The sequence below is a fragment of the Carcharodon carcharias genome, chromosome 12 (assembly GCF_017639515.1).
Source record: "Carcharodon carcharias isolate sCarCar2 chromosome 12, sCarCar2.pri, whole genome shotgun sequence".
In the NCBI taxonomy this organism is placed as follows: Eukaryota; Metazoa; Chordata; class Chondrichthyes; order Lamniformes; family Lamnidae; genus Carcharodon; species Carcharodon carcharias.
The window spans coordinates 114,304,604-114,320,318 of NC_054478.1; the positions used below are offsets into that span (position 1 = coordinate 114,304,604).

The 15,715-nt window shown below is 41.1% G+C and overlaps 1 protein-coding gene across 1 annotated transcript in view; it reads left to right on the forward strand.

Annotated features, from left to right (window-relative positions):
- Nucleotides 1-15,715, forward strand: part of map2 (microtubule-associated protein 2) — a 362,870-nt gene that overhangs the window by 259,359 nt on the left and 87,796 nt on the right. The window lies entirely within an intron of this gene.

A 15,715-nucleotide genomic window follows, 5' to 3' on the forward strand; every position in this document is an offset into this window, starting at 1 on the left:
GGACATAGGAACATAAGAACTAGGAGTAGGAGTAACCATGTGGCCCCTTGAGCCTGCTCTGCCATTCAAAACGATAATGACCAATCTTTCGCCTCAACTCCACTTTCCCACCCACTCCACTTTCCCTTAATTCCTCAAGAGACCAAAAATCTGTCTATCTTATTCTTAGAGAAGCCCAAAGATTCACAAACCTTTGAATAAAAAGATTTCCCCTCGTATCAGTTCTAAATGATTGGCCCCTTATCCTGAGACTGTGCCCTTGTGTTCCAGATTCCCAAGCCAGTGGAAACAACCTTTGTGTCTATCCTGTCAAGCCATTTCAGAATTTTCTATGTTTCAATGAGATCATCTTTCATTTTTCTAAACTCCAGAGATTATAGGATCAATTTACTCAGCCTCTCATTATAGGGCAGCCTACGCATCCTAGAAACCAATCTAGTGAACCTTCACCTGTAATGCCTGTAATGCAAATATATTTGTCTTTATATACAGTGACCAAAACTGCATTCAGTATTCCAGGTGTGGTCTCACCAAAGTTCTGTGTAATTGTAGCAAGAGTTGCTTATACTTGCAATAACAGTGAACATGCCATTGGCCTTCCTAATTACTTGCTGTACCTGCATGCTAACTTTGTGTTCCTTGTACAAGTTACACAGAAGTCCCTCTGAACATCAACAAGCCTTTGAAAAAATATTCTGCTTTTCTATTCTTATTACTAAAGTGAATAACCTCACACTTCCCTGCATTATACTTCATCTTCCACCTCATTGCCCATTCACCAAACTTATCAATATCCCTTTGTAGCCTCTTTGTGTCATCCTCATAGTTTACATTTCCACTTGATTTGCATTGTCAACATACTTAGGGAGATTATTCTCATTTTCTTCATCTAAGATTAAATAGATTGTAAATATCTGAGGCCACAGCACCGATCCTTGTGGCACTCCACTAATCACAGCTTATCATCTTGAAAAAGGCCCATTTATCCCTACTTTCTACCCCTGTCCATTAACTAATCCTCTTATCATACTAATATATTACCCCCAATTCTATTATTCCATTGTGCCCTTATATTGCGAATTAGCCTTTTCTGTGGCACCTTATTGAATGCTTTTTGGAAAAACAGTTTTGGAAAAACAGTATATGACATTTACTGGTTCCCTTTTGTTTATTCTATCACAATAAGTCCTCACTTAAACTTATAGTTGGGGCCCTGAAAATTGCAACTTTAAGTGAAATGACTTTAACTGCATCAGAGTTTCCCAGTAAAACCAACATAAAAGCTGTTATTTCTCATCAGATCAAAAACATTAAAACATTATACCCTGTAAGCTGAAATAGTTTGCACTGCTAAATTTCTTAATTGGTAAATGAAATAACTTAAAATAAATTTTTAAATATAAAATAAATGTGATAACTTTCTACTTACCACCTGTTTGCTGCAGATCCTGCTCGCCGTTGATCCTGGTTCCCGAATCTCCTGCTTGCCATACATTCCGCTCCTTGACATAATTTTCTCAGTTGTGACTATCCGATTCGTGGCATATGCCACTCTCTGGTCGTCCCTCTGACTGCTGGCCCTCCCCCTCACTGCTTACCCTCTAAGCTTATGGTCTCTGCTGTTACTTGACCCACTCCCTCACTGCTGACATTCCCTGACTCTCCCTCTCACCAATCCTTCCCCTTTCCAAACCTCCTGCTCCCTGACCCTCATGCTCTCTGCTTCACCCTCCTTACCCCTGCTGTGAGCGAGGGCTCTGCAGGAGGGTGGTGAAAGGCAGGAGGAGCGCTTCAACTTGCAGGAGGTAAGTCATGAGCCAGAGGACCATCAGTGAGGAAGTGGGTCAGGGAGCGGCAGAGGCCAAGCTGGAGGTCGGCCGCGAGAGGTTGAGTTAGGGAGCAAGAGAGGACAAGAGTGGGAGGTTGGCCATGAGAGGTTGGGTTAGAGAACAGGAGAGGCCACTCCAAACAACTTTGAAACAAAAGTCATGATGCTAAGCAAGAATACAGGCTCCATTAAATGACCAACATTAAAGCAAAACAACATAAAATGGGTAACTTAAAATGGGGACATAATGTAGTAATATAATCCTCAAAAAACTTGGATACATTTGTCAAATACAATTTCCCTTTTGTAAACCATGCTGACTTTGATCAAACTATGATTTTTCTAAATACATCATTAAGACTTTCTTAATAGATTCCAGCTTTTCCCTGAAGACTGATGTCAAGCTAACAGACCTCTCTTTCTCCTTTCTTGAATAGCGATGTTACATTTGTTAACCCCCAATCCACGGGACCATTCTAGAATCAGGGAAATTTTAGAACATCATAACCAGTGCATCCACTATGTTGGCAGCTACTTCTTTTTGAACTCTAGGATGTGGGTCATCTGACAAATGTGGCGCCCTTATTTAAGAAAGAGTGTAAGGACAGTCTTAGCAACTTCAGGACTGTTAGTTTAACATTAATAGTGGGTAAGGTTTTGGAATACATAATGAGGGAAAAAAATCATCAGGCAGTTTGAGCTAATTAAGGATATATAGCAAGGATTTGTGAAAGTCAGATCATGGTTGTATAGTCTAATTGATTTTTTGATGATGTAGCAGAGAAGGCTGATGAAGAGAATTCAGTGGATGTTGTCTATAGATTTTAAAAAAGGGACAAGGCACCACAAAAAAGACTGATTAACAAAATTGGGGCTCATGGAATAGGAGGGTTCAGTATCCAATTGGATAAAAAAATTAGATTAATGACAGAAAAAAGCGAGTTGTGGCAAATTGTTGTTTTTCGAACTTGGAATATGGAGTAACATTTCAAAAATTTGATGGTACCAAACGTGGGGGAGTATCAAACGGTAAGCACGATATGAAATGGCATAGATAGGCTAGCAGAATGGGCAGGCAAGTGACAGATGGAATTCAATAGAAGAAAGTGTGAGGTGATACATTTTGACAGAAGGGATAGGGAGAGTGTAGTAATTGTAGCTTTAAGCAACAAAGTGACTAAGACTTATTGTGTTGTATAGTATCACGTGACAATGTGAACAAATCAGCTCTAAGTGTGGGGAGCCTTAGAGTAGGAGTTCTTCTAGTTGTGGAGCTTGATGGAAGCATGTAACTGCTGCTGCAGCCTGTAAATAACGTTTGATGTTTCTAATGAGAAACCTGTCTGGAAAATCAAGTCCATAACAGAGAGGCAATATAGACTTAATGAAATAGTTCAAAAAGTATACAAGGACAGAGGAACCTGGGAATCATGTGCATCAATCTTTGGAGATGCTAGAACATATTGAGAGAGTGGTTAGCAAAGCATATGGGTTCCTGGGCTTTGTAAATGGAGGTATTGCATACAAAAGTAGGGAAGTTATGCTGAACCTTTATAATGCTCTAGTTAGGTCCCAACTGAAGTTCTATGTCCAGTTCTGGTCAGCACACTTTCAGAAGAATGTGAGTGTTCTTGAAAGGGTGCGGAGGAGATTTACCAGAGTGATTCCAGTGATGGGGAGTTTCAGTTAGTTACAAGGTTAGGTTGGAAGGGCTGGAGGAGTTCTCCTTAGAGCATGGGAGATTTGATAGAGGTGTACAAGACTGTCTTGAGTGCTAGATCCGAAACAGATGCCTTCATAATCCGGACCGGCTTTAAGCAAGGCTGTGCGGTGGCTCACATACTATTTACAATCTACCTGACAATGGCAATTCAAAGATCAACTGTGCTCTGGTGTCAGTAGTAAATGCCATCTAGATGGAAAACTCATTAACCTCAGTAGCCTCTGTGCCAAAACTAAACTGATCGCCATAGATATACATGATCTGCAGTTTGCGATGACTGCAGTGTTGTTGCCCACTCTGCACCAGATTTGCTAGCCATCCTCAATCTCTTCAATTCTTCATACAAGAAGCTTGACCTGTCCTTGAATGGTGCTAAGACAAAACTCATATATCAACCAACATCTGGTCATTCCACCTGCCGTATATGTTGAAGGAGAGACTCTGGAATATGTTGAGCTCTTCCTTTATCTTGGCAGCCATCTCCCTCAAAAGACCACCGTTAACAAGGAGATCCAAAACCTGATCAGCTGCGTCAGCTCAGCCTTCTACAAATTACGGCAATGAATGTTTTAACAACAAAGACCCTCTGCAAGTCAATGAGAGCCCCAGTGTAAAAAGCAGATGTCATTACCACATTGCTGTCCTGCAGTAACACCTGGACTATGCTTCAGCAACACAAGAGTGCTACAGAAATTCCACCAGTAATGCCTCCGCCATATCTTCTGGATTCAGCGGGAGGACCATCAAACAAATGCTAGCATCTTCCTTGAAGCCAATTCCATATAGAGTAAAACTCTATAAAATCAACTGCAATAGGCTGGACACTGTCGGAATGGCCAAAAACCTTTCCTGCCAGGTCCTGTTTTCTCAACTCTTGAACAACCAAAGTTCCAGGGCAGGACAAAGAAAATGCGTCAATGACACTCTGAAGCTCTCCTTTAAGCGTACAGCATTGACATTAATGACTGGGAGGAGCTTGCTGCCATTTGTTCAGAATGGCAGCAATTTATCCGTCAAGCTGCATCATACTTCGAGTCCCAACCTCTTAAGGATGAGACAGAACCATGGCAGAGAAAAAAAGGAGAGGAAGCAAACCCTGCACTCAAGATCTTTCTACCTCATGGAACATGCTGCCCCATGTGCCCAAGGACCTGTGGGTGAATAATTGGCCTGTTCAGTCACATGAAGACCCTGGTAGAAACTCGCAATAATGAGTTGACATCATCTTCAAATCAAGGGACTGCAAGGTTATGACAGGCTCAGATAAGGTGGACAGGAAAACAACTCTTCGCCTTAGCTGATGGTATAGGGACAAGGGAACACAGATTTAAGATTTTGCGCAAGAGATGCGGGGGGGTGGAATATGTGGAAGAACATTTTTATGCAGGTAGTGGCAATGGCTTGCTGCTTGCGAAGGTGTTGGAAGCGGAAACAATGAATGATTTCAAAAGGAAATTGTACGGGCACTTGAAGGATATAAACTTGCAGGGCTATGGGAATTGAGCAGCAGAGCGAGACTGACTAGATTGCTCTGCGGGGAGCTGGAATGGACTCGGGCTAAATGCCGTAAATAGTTCTGTGACCCTATGACACTAGGTGCTGCGGAGTTGTCAGCTTTCATCCTTTAAGTTTCGCCAATGCTTTTTCTCTGCTGCTGTTAATTACCTTAAGTTCCAAACACTCTGGCATTTATTTTTTTTTTCATTCATGGGATATGGGCATAGCTGGCTGACGAGCATTTATTACCCATCCCTAATAGTCCTTTAGAAGGTGGCAGTGAGCTGCCTTCTTGAACCGCTGCAGTCCATGTGATGTAGATACACCCACAGTACTGTTAAGGAGAAGGTCCCATGATTTGGACCCAGTGACAATGAAGGAATGGCGATATATTTCCAAGTCAGGATGTTGAGTGGCTTGAAGGGGAACTTCCAGATGGTAGTGTACCCCAGCATCTGCTGCCCTTGTCCTTCTAGATGGTAATGGTTGTGGGTTTTGAAGGTACTGCCTAAGAAGGCTGGGTGAGTTCCTGCAGTGCATCTTGTAGATGGTACACACTGGTGCCACTGTGCATTGGTGGTGGAGGGAGTGAATCTTTTTGGATGGGATGCCAAATAGTCATGCCATTGAATGTCAAGGGGTGATGGTTAGTTTCTCACTTGTTGGAGATGCTCTTTGCCTGACACTTGTGTGGCGTGAATGTTTCTTGTCAATTGTCAGCTCAAGCCTGGACATTGCCCAGATCTTGCTTCATTTGGACATGGACTGCTTCAGTATCTGAGGAGTCGCGAATGGTGCTGAACATTGTGCAATCATCAATGAGTATCTCCACTTCTGACCTTATGATGGAAAGAAGGTCATTGATGAAGCAGGTGAAGATGGTTGTGCCTAGGACACTTCCCTGAGGAACTCCTGCAATGATGTCCTGGAGCTGTGATGATTAACACCTCTGACCACCACAACCATCTTCCTTAGTGCTAGGTATGACTCCAGCCAGCAAGAGTTTTCCCCCTGATTCCCATTGACTTCAGTTTTGCCAGGGCTCCTTGATGCCACACTCCATCAAATGCTGCCTTGATATCAAGGGCAGTCACTCTCACCTCACCTCAGCAGTTCAGCTCTTTTGTCCATGTTTGAACCAAGGCGGTAATGAGATCAGGAACTGAGTGGTCCTGGTGGAACCCAAACTTGGCATAATTGAGCAGGTTATTGCTAAGCTATTGCCACTTGATAGCACTGTTGAAGACTCCTTCCATTACTTTGCAGATGATCGAGAGTAGACTGATGAAGCAGTAATCAGCCGGGTTGGATTTGTCCTCTTTGTATACATGATATACCTGGGAAATTTTCAACATTGCTAGGTAGATGTCAGTGATGTAGCTGTACTGGAACAGCTTGACTAGGGGCGCAGCAGGTTCTGGTGCACAAGTCTTGAGTACTATTGCTGGAATGTTGTCAGGGCCCATAGCCTTTGTAGTATCCAATGCCTTCAGCCATTTCTAGATATCACATGGAGTGAATTGAATTGGTTGAAGACTGGCATCTGTGATGCTGGGGACCTCTGGAGGAGGCTGAGATGGATCATTCACTTGGCACTTCTGATTGAAAGTTCTTGGAAATGCTTCAGCATTGTCTTTTGCACTGATGTGCTGGGTTCCTCCATCATTGAGAATAGGGATATTTGTGGAGCCACTCGTGCAGTGAGTTGTTTAATTTTCCACCACCATTCATGACTGGATGTGGCAGCATTGCAGAGCTTAGATCTGATCAATTGGTTGTTTAATCGCTTAGCTCTATCACTTGCTGCTTATGCTGTTTGGCATGCAAGTAGTCCTCTGTTACAGCCTCACCAGGTTGACACCTCATTTTTAGGTATGCTTTGTGCTGCTCCTGCCTGCCCTCCTGCACTCTTAATTAAACCAGGATTGATCCCCTGGCTTAATGGTAATGGTAGAGTGGGGAATATGCCAGGCCACGAGATTACAGATTGTGGTTATGCACAATTCTGCTGCTGCTAATGGCCCACAGCCCCTCGTGGTTGCCCAGTCTTGAGATGGTGGAGCTACTCGAAACCTATCCCATGTAGCAAGTTGGTAGTGCCACACAACATGTTGGAAGGTATCCTCAATGCGAAGATGGGACTTTGTCTCCACAAGCACTGTGCGGCGGTCACTCCTACCAATACTGTTATGGACAGATGCAATTGCAACAGGCAGGTTGGTGAGAAAGAGGTCAAGCATGTTTTTCCGTCTTATTGATTCCCTCACAACCTGCCGCAGACCCAGTCTAGCAGCCATGTCCTTTGAGGCTCAGTCACTACTGGTGCTTCCGGGCCACTCTTGGTGATGGACATTGAAGTCCCCCACCCAGAGTACATTCTGTGCCCTTAACACCCTCAGTGCTTCCGCCAAGTCATGTTTGACATGGAGGAGCATTAATTCATCAGCTGAGGAGTGGGCAGTATGTGGTAATCAGCAGGCGGTTTCCTTGACCATGTTTGACCTGATGCCATGAGACTTCATGGGGTCCAGAAATGATGTTGAGGACTTCCAGGGCAACTCCCTCCCAACTATATGCCACTGTGCTGCCACCTCTGTTGGGTCTGTCCTGCCAGTGGGACAGGACATACTCAGGGATGGGGATGGTGGTCTCTGGGACATTATCTGTAAGGTATGATTCCATGAGGATGACTATCAGGCTGTTGCTTGACCAGTCTGTGAGACAGCTCTCCCAATTTTGGCACTAGCCCCCAGATGTTAGTAAGGAGGAGTTTGTAGGGCTGACAGGGCTGGGTTTGCCGTTCTTGTTTCGGGTGCCTAGGTCGATGCCGAGTGGTCCATGCAATTTCATTTCACTACTGAGGGTGGTGTGATGGGGTATAGACATTGGGAGGGTTATCTAGCGGTTTGATACAACTGAGTGGCTTGCTGGGCCATTTCGGAGGGCATTTAAGAGTCAACTGCATTATTATGGGTCTGGAGTCATATGTAGGCCAGACTGAGCAAGGACAGCAGATTTCCTTCCCTATAGGATATTAGTGAACCAAATGGGTTTTTATGACAATCATGGTCATCATTAAACTTTTAATTCCAGATTTCTGTTGGATCAAATTCCACCATCTGCCGTGGTAGGATTCAAACTCAGGTCCCCAGGGCATTACCCTGGGTTTCTGGGTTTCTAGTTCAGTGACAATACCACTGTGCCTCCACCTCCCCATTTGGGCCATTTTCTTAATCCTCATGCTAATTTCTCCTGTCTCTGTCCTTTAAGGGACCAAAGTTTATTTTGGCCATTCTCTGTTTATTGTTACAAGGCTATGCCCCATTATTTTTGAAAATATGACTTTTCAACATTCAATTGACTGGAAATTTCGCAATTTGAACTAAGACACAGCAAACTGCTTAAAAATGCACGAGACATTAAAAATTCCAAGTATAGGCATTGAAACAATGGCTGCTATAGAGAGACCCACACAAAAAACCTCTTGTAAATGCAGATTGGGTGAAGTATTTCAAGGCAAGGCTGCTGCGACTAGAGAGAGATTGCAAGTCACACAGGTGGTGTCCATAAAGTCTTCAGCAGAGGAAACAAGCTGAGGGCTCTCTCTCATTTAGAATAAGAGTGTTGCCCGGTTTGATAAACCAACTCTACCAGAAACATACCAGCGAACTGAGACCTCGTAATAATTGCAAAATCTATATCTGCTTCCACAAAACTAACCAATCTAAATTGGTTTTAACGTTTAAAATTTATACTTCAAGGACAATCAAAGGGCACTTAGCCATATATTCTTTACCTTTTATTGGACCCTAACTCACCTTAATTCTAATGTGTGAGTGCGTATGTATGGATGGGGGCCTAATGACTGCATGAGGGCTGAGGGCTGAATACTTAGCATTATTTTTCTCTGGTCTAGAGATTAATAAATTTGCTCTTTCTTTAACTCAAGAAAATCTTGTTTTATTGGCTCCTTATTGCTCGCAGCTTGAAGAGTTGAATATATTTTGATTTGGAAAAAGCATATAATTGTAAAAACGAAACTTAAAACTTTGTTGTGACTAACTGAGGAGATTGAATAGAGGGGAGCCAGTTTTGCTCTTCACAGCTGGTCATAACAATATATCCCTGTAAAAGTTCTTACAATCTCTTTTCGTATTCTTGACTAGTTTACTCTTGTACTCCATTTTATTCCCTTGCTATCAATTTTTTGGTCATTCTTTCCTAATTTCTTTCCTTCTTTCCTAATTTCTAAAACACTCCCAATCCTCAGGCTTACCACTATCCTAACATTACTGCTAATGTTATAAGCCTCTTCTTTTTCTTGCTTTAACTGCCCTCACAATCTCTAGATGGATCTTTCTTGCTGAGTTTTTCTTTTTCAGTGGAGTTTACTTTTGTTGAATATGTTGAATTGTTTATTTAAATGCTTCCCACTATTTGTTTACCACCAGATCTTTAAAAACCACTTACCCAATAAACCTTACCCAACTCTCCCCTCATACCTCTGTAATTTGCTTTGTTGAAGTTCAGACTGAGTACAGAATTCACTTGTATTATGATCACTATTTCCCAGTGGCTCCTCTACAATGAGATTACTAATTAAACCTACCTCATTGCACAATACTGAATCTGAAGTAGCTTTATCCCCAGTTGGTTCGACAGTGTATTGTTTCAGGCAACTATCCCAAAACCATTCTTCAAATTCATCTTCCAGACTGCCTCTGCCAATTTGTATGTTCAGTCTGTATTAAGATATAAGTACCCTACAATTATTACATTTCCTTTGTTACAGATCCCAATTTATTCTTGCTTAATAATCTATACAGCAGTATAACTATTGTGGAAGGCCTATAAACTGTCCCATTAGCGTTTTCAGATCCATGTTATTATTAATCTCCAGCTATACTGATTCTACTTCCTGCTTTTCTGAACCAAGGTCCTTTCTCACTACTGCCCTATCCTATGTCATTCTTTATTATCAGGGCTACTCCTCCCCCTTTTCCATTCTGCCTGTGTTTTTGAAATGTTGTGTACCCGAGAATATTTATTTCCTGCCCTGGTCATCTTGTAAACATGTCTCTGTAATGGCAATTAGATGTAAACCATTTACCTGTATTTATGCAGCTAGTTCACCTATTTTATTGTGAATGCTTTTTGTGCATTCAAATTAAAAGTCTTTAATTTTATTTCTTTTACCATTATTCTTTACAAGCACCTTATTTACTCATGCACTATTTTCACTGAACTCTCTTTCCCTCCCTGTCTCACTCAAATCGCTACACTGCTGTCTTGCCTCAACTTTTCTCTTTAGATTTCTAAACCTTCCTTCTTCCTGCACCAGGGTGCCACTGTCAGTTTGCTCATCAACCCTGCAGTGCTTGTTCTCATCCATACAAGTAAATATCTCATTCCTGTTACTTAAAAGTCGAGGACTGAGGCTCATCCATCACTACTTGTTGAATCGCCATACCTGCCTGATTTGTAGCCACTGACCATTTGTCCCTGACTATTGACCAATTCTAAAGTTCTTCATAACTTAGGGGGTGTGTCTGCCTCCTGGGACGAAATGTTCAGATAACCCTTCTCCCTCCCTGATACCCCACAATGTCTACAGCTTGGTCTCCAGCTCAGCAACCTTGAAAGTGAGATGTGAAATAAATTTGTCAAATTAACAGACAAATGAGAAATGCTCCAATCTCAGCGTTTGCAACCTGGAAACTGGTGCCGTAGGCTTTTCTTCATTTCACATTTTCCACACAACCTCAGACTTAGGTGGTCTTCCCATTTGTTCCTGAGGAACATGTTTTCAGCATGCAAAAATCAAAATCATTATTGCCATGTGTACCAGTATCAACTCTCAACCTTCTGTTCTAATTTCATAGAAAGGCATCATTTATCATCATTCACTTTAATTCCTGGTGCTGACTGCAGGATGTAGAAAATGGAGGTTTGATTGCTGTCTTTTAAAATAAAATTTGCTTACAGTATCCTTTACAGCATGCCTTCCAACAAGAGAGAAGCAAGTATTTCATGTGCTTCATGAGCTGTTGAGTTCAATATAATGCTTCCTTGCTCAGGTATCGCTGAGTAGACAGTCTCAAGGCAGAGGGATCACAAGCCAGTCCTTTCCTGCTTGTTCAACAGACTTACCATTATGTAGCTCATTTGATTTTTCTGAGATGAAAGATTGTTGCATCAGTTTATCAGTTTCCCAATCAGCCAGAATTGCACTATCAATTTCATTGTATGATTGCTCACAGAGCTGTGGCACTTTAATGTAAAACATATAGAGCAGGATCACTATTTTCAGTAGCACCATAGGACACAGAGTAAACCAGTAAAAACAGAAAATGCTGGAAATTCACGGCAAGTCTAGCAGGACCTGTGGATAGAGAAAACAGAATTAATGTTTCAGTTTGATCATTTATTAGGTATTTCCAGCATTTCCTGTTTTTATTTCAGACTTTCAGTAACTGTAGTATTTTGTTTTCTTGATGGCATTTTACAATGTTACCATGTTGCTGTTAGGGAATCCTGTGAGCAGATTATAGGTTATTTGACCTGTTCTATGACTTTTTCATGGGCATCTTTCAATCAGTTTGATAATATGTGCAAGATTACCATGCATAAAAACATGCACACTTTTACTGAAGATTAATCGTTGGAAATGTCAACCATACAAGGCAATATATTTGGCGGTTTCTTTCCACTGAAGTTTGGCATATTCCTAGGGGATGTGGAATGAAGAGATAAAATAAATAAGAAGGGTCTTCATTCTTTCAACAAGAGTATTCTATGATCCCAATAACCTATCATCAGAGGTTCTGCTGATGACAGATTTGTGGTTAGGGAAACATCAACCAGATGGTTGCTGCTGAGCAAGCTGATGTGCATGCATGGTTGCTGCTGAGCAAGCTGATGTGCATGCATGGTTGATATAAGAACAACAATAACTTGCCTGTATATAGCGCCTTTTTTAAGGAACATCATAGAGGAGGTGAGATAGAGATAGAGAGGGGGAAAGCTTTAAGGAGGAGTTTCCAGAGCTTGGGACTAGACAGCTGAAGGATCAGCTGCCAGTGGTGGAGAGATGAAAATTGGTGCTAAAGGCCAGATTTCAAGGAGTGCAGAGATCTCTAAGAGTTGTAGTGAATGAGGCAGTTACAGTGACCAGGATAGGGCTGAGCCAAGGAGAGACTTGAAAACCAGGATAAGGTTTATAATATGCTAATGGTGACATTAAGGGCCACTGCCTTTTCGATCCCCTTTTTTCTAATAATTATTATATATTTTTTTCTTTTCCCACCTACTTTTATTATTTTAATATTTATTTCCATCTATTGTTTTATCTCCACCTTTTAGCCTATTCTGATCCCTTCCCCCACCCCACCCCCCAGGGCCATCTGTCACTTGCTCATCCTGCTTTCTACCCTTAATGTCACCATTAGCACATCCTTTAGCTAATATCACCACTGTCAACATCCCTTTGTCCTTTTGTTTATGACATCTTTGGCAATCTCTCCTTTGCCTCCACCAATCACTGGCCCTCTATCCAGCTCCACCTGTCCCACCCCCCTTAAACAGCTTATATTTCACCTCATTTCTATTTCTCTTTAGTTCTGATGAAGAGTCATACGGGCTCAAAACATTAACTCTGTCTTCCTCTCTACAGATGCTATCAGACCTACTGAGTTTTTGTTTTTGTTTCAAATTTCCAGCATCCGCAGTATTTTGCTTTTATCTACATGTATCTAATGTTGTTTTAAGTCTTAGGTACCTTTATTATATCATTTACAGCTAGCAAAATGATACTAAAAGTTCAGTTGCGAAATTGAAAGCCAGGAGACAAATAATTATCTGCAAAATATGTCTTTTAAAAGATCTTGTAACTAAAGACATCAAGATAGAGAGGGCTGAGGTCCTGCAGGTCAGAATTTAAGCTGCTAGGGAAGAAGCAAGACTTCAAAGATAGTGACCTCTGGATTGCTCCTAGAGCTAATAGAAGAGTATAGCAGGTTAAGGCATGGCTAGAGACTCGGAGCAGGAGAGAGAGCTTCAAATTCCTGGTACTTTGGGACCAGATCTGCAGTAAGAGGAACCTGTTTTAGATGAATGGTCACACCACAGCTGAACAAGGACGATTATCCTGACAAGCAGACTAACTAGTGCTGGGTTGGGAGATTGAAGCAGGGGCTTGGACACCAAGATGTCATAATACGAAGTAGAAACAGGGTGCATAGCCCCTTGGGAAAGACAGTTAGAAGTAATATAGAAATAGTTGGAACCATGGAAGACACAGGTCGAAATAAAAACAGAAACTACTGGAAATACGCAGCAGATCAGGCACCATCTGTGGACAGAGAAAGAGCGTTAGTTTTTCAGACTGATGACCTTTCATCAGAACTGGGAAGAGTTAGAAATGTAATAGATCCTGAGCAGGTAAAATCAGGAAGGGTGAAAAAGGACAGAAGTAGGAGCACTGAGAACAGCAGTTCGTGAAATGCTCAATGTCTTGTAATTGTGGGTGGATTTGAAACTTGAAGGGTGCAATTTTAGTTTGGAATCCATTTGGAATAAGTTAGGTTTGGTGTGCATGTGTGTAAATAAAATATGGCTTACATAGGGAATGGAACAAAAGGAGGAAGGGTAACAGTTTTGATAAAGGAAAATATTTCAATACAGGAAAATGGGAATGTCCTTGAGGGATCAAGGACAGAATCTGTTTGGCTGAAGTTAAGAAAACTAAAGCTATTATTATGCCTTTTGTTGCATTTTATAGGTCACCAAATAATGGGAAGGAAATAAAGGGAGAAATGTGCAAATAAATTACTGAAGTCCAAGAACAATAAATTAACTATAAATTAATGAGAGACTTTAACTACTCCAGTATTGAATGGGGCAGTGATTGTGCTAAGGGCAGAGAAAGGAAATTTTCTCAAATCTATCTAATCTGACCCTGCTTGACTTTCATATACTTCTAAATATGTCTCATTTGTTATGTAGGCATAATAGAAATGCTGTTGGACTTGGCATATTTCATAAGCTAACTATTGCTATGATTGTCTTCAATATACCTATGCCCCTCAAAGATCTACAAATTTAAAACGGTGCTTAAAAATATGGTCTGTATATCAGAAAATTGGGAATGTTCAGGCTGGATTTTTCTGAATTCAGAAGGACTCTCGAGCCATTTAAAAGTGACGGGCAGGACCCGATTCCAGGATTCCTGCCTCCATTCTTAGCACCCCCAGTTTTTGCTGGAATGGGATAAGGGCACAACCAGTGAGCCTACCCCCCAACAATTTTCATGGAGTTGGGCCAACTTCTCCATGACTCATAGTTCACAGATCTTAGAGGAGTTGTGAATCATAGTCTGGATTCAGGAACATTTTGAAAAATAAGGTCAAGGGCCTTACCCATGCTCCCCTCCATGCCACTTCCATGTCCATTCACCTAGTATACCCTATGTACAGAAACAATGAACCCAATAGTAATGATGGATTGTGAGAAGCTATTTAGAAAAAATGCACCCATTCTTCATTTTTTTGAAAAAAAAACTGGTGTTCCTACAACCCTATAAAAGTGTAAATTGAACAGACAATTCAAGTTTCAATAAAAGAAGCTTGAAGCACTTGACATCTCTTAACCTTGTGCAAATAAACATTGAGACATTGACAAAAGAGATCATAGATAAATAACTTATAACCTCATAGAAATGTCGACCTAGCAAAGCCAACACTTCTCTGAACCTGTGCAAACAAACTCACTCACGTAATTTTATAAGAGTCTGGGTTCTCAGCCTAGATAATATTTTATATGGTATGTTTTGTATTTTTACCACATTTTGCCAGAAATTTTTTAAAGTACCTGTATTTTTTTTTAAATGGAGTTGGCCCCTTTTGGTATCATAGCTCCTGCTAAATACATCTGTAGTGATAAAGTCTATAAAGAAGTGTCATCTTATGCAGGATGAGTCAAATATGATACTGGAGAAAACCAGTGTTTGTGAAGTAGCAATTCAGTGATTTCAGGAGAAAAGAGGAAAATAGCAGTTACGTTTATTCTTTGTAGAATGAAATATTAAAGTCATTGTAAACTCAAATAGGGGAATTTTGAAATTGCATTGAGCCAATAATATTTCTGTCTTATATAACAATACCTTTCTTCCACCCTTCTTCTCTCCCCCCCACTCCCCCGATTCTTAGTTTTGATAACAAGACCTTTCCATAACTGGCAACGCAGCCTTCTCTGTGATTTCCTTTTTAACCAAAATACAAGGATTATTTTTAAATGTAATATGTATGTGAATATGGGCAGAAAATATATGAACTAATGAATACATTTACATTTTAATATAGATTAGTGCAACCATCCTAGTTTACAACAGATTTTATTGGTCTCTGTTGAGGCCATTTTGAAGTACCTTATCATTTTTTGGCACATTGTATTAATCAGGGCAGGTAGGTAAAATTACCACCTTTTGATTTTGTCCACTAAAAGCCAGTGTAGTGATGTAGGAGGAGTAACTATGATCTTGTGCATTGCACTGCTTAATTTATTTTCATGATAAAACAATGCTTTGCTGTGTTTGTTGATTGACAAAATATTGCCACAGCCCCCGCCGCTCCATCCTAGCCAGCCATTAGTTGATGTGTCTGGTATTATTT